Source organism: Neofelis nebulosa, chromosome 3 (genome assembly GCF_028018385.1).
Source record: "Neofelis nebulosa isolate mNeoNeb1 chromosome 3, mNeoNeb1.pri, whole genome shotgun sequence".
Lineage (NCBI taxonomy): Eukaryota > Metazoa > Chordata > Mammalia > Carnivora > Felidae > Neofelis > Neofelis nebulosa.
Genome location: NC_080784.1, coordinates 26,832,534 through 26,838,128, shown reverse-complemented (window position 1 = coordinate 26,838,128; position 5,595 = coordinate 26,832,534). Strand labels below are relative to the sequence as shown.

The 5,595-nt window shown below is 45.9% G+C and overlaps 1 pseudogene; it reads left to right on the top strand.

Moving 5' to 3' along the window:
• The first annotated feature begins 1,444 nt into the window (after positions 1 to 1,444).
• Positions 1,445 to 2,869, top strand: LOC131506481 (14-3-3 protein sigma-like; annotated as a pseudogene).
• The last annotated feature ends 2,726 nt before the right edge of the window (positions 2,870 to 5,595 follow it).

Genomic DNA, 5,595 nt, shown 5'->3' with positions numbered 1-5,595 from the left:
AGCTTCCATGCCCTTTCCAGGTGCACCACCCTCCCAGCACCTTGATGTGCTCACCAACCAGGAGGCTCTCTGACCACCCTCTCGCCCAACATAGTTTCAGGATCTTTATGGAAGTTTCATTAAATAGGCATGATTGATTAAAGCATGGCCCCTGGTGATTACCTCAATCTCCAGCTTCTCCCCTACTCCCCTCCCCTGAAATCAGAGAGTGGGGGTGAAAGTTCTAACCCTGTGATCATGTCTTGGTCTTTCTGGTGACCAGCCCCCATCCTGGAACTATCTAGGGGTCCCCAACCACCATCATCTCATTAGCATACAAAACACATTCTTATCACTCCAGGATCCCAACAGCTTAAAACTCTTATGTCGGGAGTCAGGGACTAAGACCAAATACTGTAACAAAAGATGCCTTTATCACCCCTGTCGCTCAGGAAATTACAAGTGTTTTAGGGCACAGTGCCAGGAACTGAGGACAAATACCAAATATGTATGTCTTATTATATCACAGCCTCTGTTTTTCTGCCTGGGAATAGGATTATGATTAATACACCACATAGTAGATAAGAGGATTCAATCTGGCGCTTGTTAGCAAGCACCTGCGACTGACAGAGTTCTCCTTTGGTGGCAATTACCTTATTTTTCCCTGTTCAACAAAGACACAGTAGCCACTCCTTTTGTGCCAATCTCTGAGCTGGCCACTCGGAGTGATACCAAAAAGGGAGCAGACAGGTTGCAGTCTGACAAACACCGCAACAGAGCTGTGTGGGCCCCTTAAGGGGATAATTCTTCACCACAGTAGAAACTTAGTTTGTAGAGTGGCTGGGCATTTATTGTTTAAGTGTGTCAAGTAGCAGAGTGTCTCGAATGTCAATGATTAGCTTACTTCCACTCAGAATTTAGAGACCCACTTCATGTATTTGTTTAGAGATCAAGGCCTGTGATACCAAGAATGGAAATTGAACACAGTTCTCCTGTGCTAACCCTTTGAGGCTAGTTGGAGCTAACGTCTGCCTAGTCTTTTAAAATGAGCTGTTTTATATACCTCAGCGAACAAATAAAATAAGAAAGAAACTTCTACCAGAACACTGGCAGAAAAGCATTATTCAAATGAAGTCAAATATTTTTAAAGCACTTTATGAACGGTACGGTACTCTACAAATGTTTGGCAAGCTTCCACCTACACATTTTATTACCTTTGTTATTTTAGCGTGAGTTATAATCGAAGGTTTTAAGATTGTAAGAACATAAGTCCTCCACCTGCACTGAGGATGTTTGAGAGGGAACAGTGAATGTGTGTGCACGTGAACACACATACACTAAGGGTTGAGAAGAGAAAGGGGTCGTGAGGCTTCCACAGACTGTTGTTATCTTAAAATATTTAAAATATTGTTCTATTTTGAAATGCTAGGGTTTTGTTTTTTTTTTCCAATTAAGTATGGAAGCTGCTTCCGATGAGCAATAGCATACCTTTCATGGTAGAAATTTTATAGAAAAGTGTTAGGAAGCTGATGAAAACTAAGTGTAGCCTCTGTGTTCCTGGCATTCCAAACTATGACCTTGAACTGAAACAAGTTACTGTCTTCATGCACGGGCCCCTCCCCCAGGTTTAGTTACTGGAATATGGTCCCCTCCTCCCAGTACCCACATACATCCTCATCCCATGCCTCCCAGCCAGTGTGAGGTGTCTCAAGGTGCAAAACGTATGTTCTCAGGGACAAGTCTGGTTTTGCTCATTTCTTATTTCTTGGCCTGTGGCCTTTACTGCTGCTGCCCCGGGTCTGGCACTGGTCTCAAGGCAGCCAGTTAGCCTGCTGCCTGTCTGTCTGTCCCCAGAGCCATGGAGGGAGCCACTGTGATCCAGAAGGCCAAGTTGGCAGAGCAGGCCAGGGCCATGACAACATGGCAGCCTTCATGAAGAGCGCCATGGAAAAGGGGAGGAGCTATCCTGTGAAGACTGAAACCGGCTCTCAGTGGCCTGCAAGGACGTGGTGGGTGATCAGAGTGCTGCCCAGAGGGATCTGCTCAGTGCTGAGCAGAAAAGCGATGAAGCGGGCTAACAAGAGAAGGGCCGGGAGGTGCAAGTGTCCTGGGAGAAGGTGGAGACCGAGCTCCAGGAGGTGTGTGACATCGTGGAGGACCTGCTGGACACCACCTCATCAAGGACACTGGTGACGCTGAAAGCAGGCTCTTCCACCCAAAAATGAAGGCTGACTGCCCCACTATCTGGCAGAGGTGGCCACCAGTGACAACTAAAAACATCTCTGCTCTGTGGGCCTCCCGGGAGGCCATAGACATCAGCAAGGAGATACTGCACACCAACCCTATCCACCCGAGCCTGGCCCTGAACTGTTCTGTCTTCCTCTATGAGATCTCCAACAGCCCAGAGGAGACGGTCTCACTGGCCAAGAGCACCTTGGATGAGGCCGTGGTTGACCTACACATTCTCACCAAGGACTCCTACAAAGACAGCACCTTCATCATGCAGTGGCTGCAAGACAAGCTGACGCTGGGGACGGCCGACGACATCAGGGAAGTGGGGGTGAGGCTCTTGAGGAGCCCCACGTTGAGCTGCCCCTGCTCCCTCCCACAGAGGGGACCCGGATGGGGTGGGAGACCCCCACCTGTGAACCACTTCACTGCTCACCTCCTTGACTCTCTCCTGCCCCTATTGCTTCCGGATCTTAGGAATTGAGGAGCGTCCCACCCCTGTAGCTGAGAACTGGACTATGTGTGTGGGAGAGGCTGGAGATGAGTGTGTGTGTGTGTGTGTGTGTGTCCAAGAATGAGAATGTGAGGGAAAGCATGCCTGTTGCATGTGACCATGTTTCCCCCCAATAAAGTTCCCCTGTGACAACAACAACAAAAAAAATACAGCTCTTCTAGGCCAACCATCTCTGTCTGTAGGCTACAGGAAGATGGTTCTCCTTAATTCCCTCTAGTACATCTATACATGGTATCTAGTTCACTGGAGGTCAGGCTTTTAGTAAGGCTTAACAGAGGACTTGGTCACAAGCTAAGTGGAACTCACAACAGCTTGTAGAATTTTACACTATTGGCATTTTAGGCTCAGACCCCACCTCCACACCCTGGCTTGGGTGCCATACACCTCCCCATACCTCAGAGCCCAGGCCCAGCTCAGTTCCCAGAAAAAAAGAACAACCTCACCTTGCCAGTCCCAAACCCACCCTTTTCCTGTCCCAGGAAGAGTGACCATTGTTTCTCCTCTTTGGGGGAACACCCACCCCTTCTTCCAGAGCATGGCAAGGCAATCACCGGAGCCATGGGCACTCTCCCAGGGGCCAGCACAGGTCACCTTAAATAACAGCTCGTCCAGGCGACAACACAGGCTAGGCTGCAGGGACCCCAGGCCCGGCCACTCCTTTTCTTATTCCTTCCAGCCCCAAATGAACAGAGGTTCAGGTAAGCTTGTTTTTCCCGATGAAGCTGGTTCTTGCTCCTAATTTTTTAAAAGCAAATGTTTAGACAACAAAGTTAACATACCTCCAATGAACAAAAGTAATATTCTGGAAAGTTTTGGGGGACACCATTTTCTATCTTTTTATAATAGATATATCTATTCCCCATTGAATATCTGGTCACCATTGCCAAGTACCTAATAGCATCCACCTGAAGCATCAGTCCCTGGATTCCTTCTCTAGATTCCAGTGTCCCTTTGACAAGGGGCAGTCATTTGTTTTATAACTAACATGTTGAAAGGTCCTACTGAACAGTCCTCCCACCACAGGGGAGACTCCACCCCAAAGAGAGCTTCCATTCCTCAAAGTGACCGTTTTGCACATCAAAAGATAGAGCCCAGTGTCTTAGTAAGTGTTAAGATTTTCGTCTTTTCAATTTTTTTACTCAATCATACAACTCTAGAGCATTCTCCTACAAAGTCCTCGACGTTTTGGGGCGCCTGGGTGGCGCAGTCGGTTAAGCGTCCGACTTCAGCCAGGTCACGATCTCACGGTCCGTGAGTTCGAGCCCCGCGTCAGGCTCTGGGCTGATGGCTCGGAGCCTGGAGCCTGTTTCCGATTCTGTGTCTCCCTCTCTCTCTGCCCCTCCCCCGTTCATGCTCTGTCTCTCTCTGTCCCAAAAATAAATTTAAAACGTTGAAAAAAAAATTTAAAAAAAGTCCTCGACGTTTTGTGGCAGTGTTAGAAATAAGCATCCCCCACTGGGGACAAACTTAGACAACCATGGGGTAGACGGTCATCCAAAGAGTCAGGCAAGATTAAGTCGGAAAGAGTTACAAAGCATTAATGCCCTTAAGGAAGCGAATCCATTTGTGAATTTGCTAATGCCAGCAAGTCCTCTTTCCCATCACCACCCCCAAAGATAAGAGCAACAACCAACCATTGCCTTTTCATCCTTTGTGGGCATAATTTTACACATGCAACTTCATTAGCTGTTTGGATAATGCGGTGGGTGCAAAAAATAAAGCCCATAAAACAACAATATAGTAGATCCCTTGAAAGTGTAGAGCAACTTAATTGTTGTTTTCAGCAAACCCAGAATGACAAAGGGGATTATAATTTAAGTTGTACTGATGGCATATGTGTTAGACAAAAGCTAGTAGTTGACTTTGGTGGTTATTATCCTCCCCTGCAGTTTAAATTACTTTCTCTCTAGGAGCAAAATAGCAGTAAGAAAAAAAAAAAAACAAAAAAAAAAACAATTCTCACCTTATGTAAATGCAGTTCTCCAAATAGACTCGTTTTGCAGACTCTGGAACCACTGAGGGAGATGTGGTTACACCAATCTAAAGAATCCTAGAATTTTAGAGATGTGGCCATAAATAATCACAATCCAATTTCCTTGGTTCGTGCTTCCTAAGCTGAAACGCATATGCCTCGGTTATGCAGGGAGACACCAGGGATGCCCCAAGGGAACTCCAAGATAAAGAGTGACAGTTGTAAGTCCTAACACAAGGGAGGCACTGGGAAAATACTTGTTGGATTAATAAATCTCTGTGGTTTATCAGTTTTGCTGGTTGTTAAGTAATTTAAAACATTATTTTAATATTAAAATAAATCTGTACCAAGCATGAACATGAATGTAGGCAGATTTTAAAAAATCATCTGGGCAGTGAGGGATCCCAGGGATGGGATGCAGAAAGTAAATGTGTGACAAATTCACTGAGGGTATGTGTGCTGGGGGTGGGGCGGGGACGATGGGGGGTGGCACTGACCTTAGTAACTTTGGAAATGAGTGGCATCTGTAAGACCAAACACAAAGGAATCTGTACGTAAGCTTTGTGCTTTAGTTGATAAAGTTGTTTTCCATAGGAGTGCAGATTACCAAGAGTTACTGCTAAACATAGTGGAAATGAACAAGTAAGTGAATGGATAACCAATGATGGGAATCAGCTTTCTCACTGTCGGAAGGAGAATTGACAGATAAGCAAAGGGAGAAGGCTAGAATGATCCCTGTGTTAGTGGATTCACATTCACATTCACATGGAAACACTGTATGAACTTATGTTTAGCTGAATATAGGTATAGATGTATCTGGATGTACTTCTGGTACATATGTATGTGCAAATATTTATAGACATGTGTACAGATAGGAGTTAGAACATGCACATATATTTCC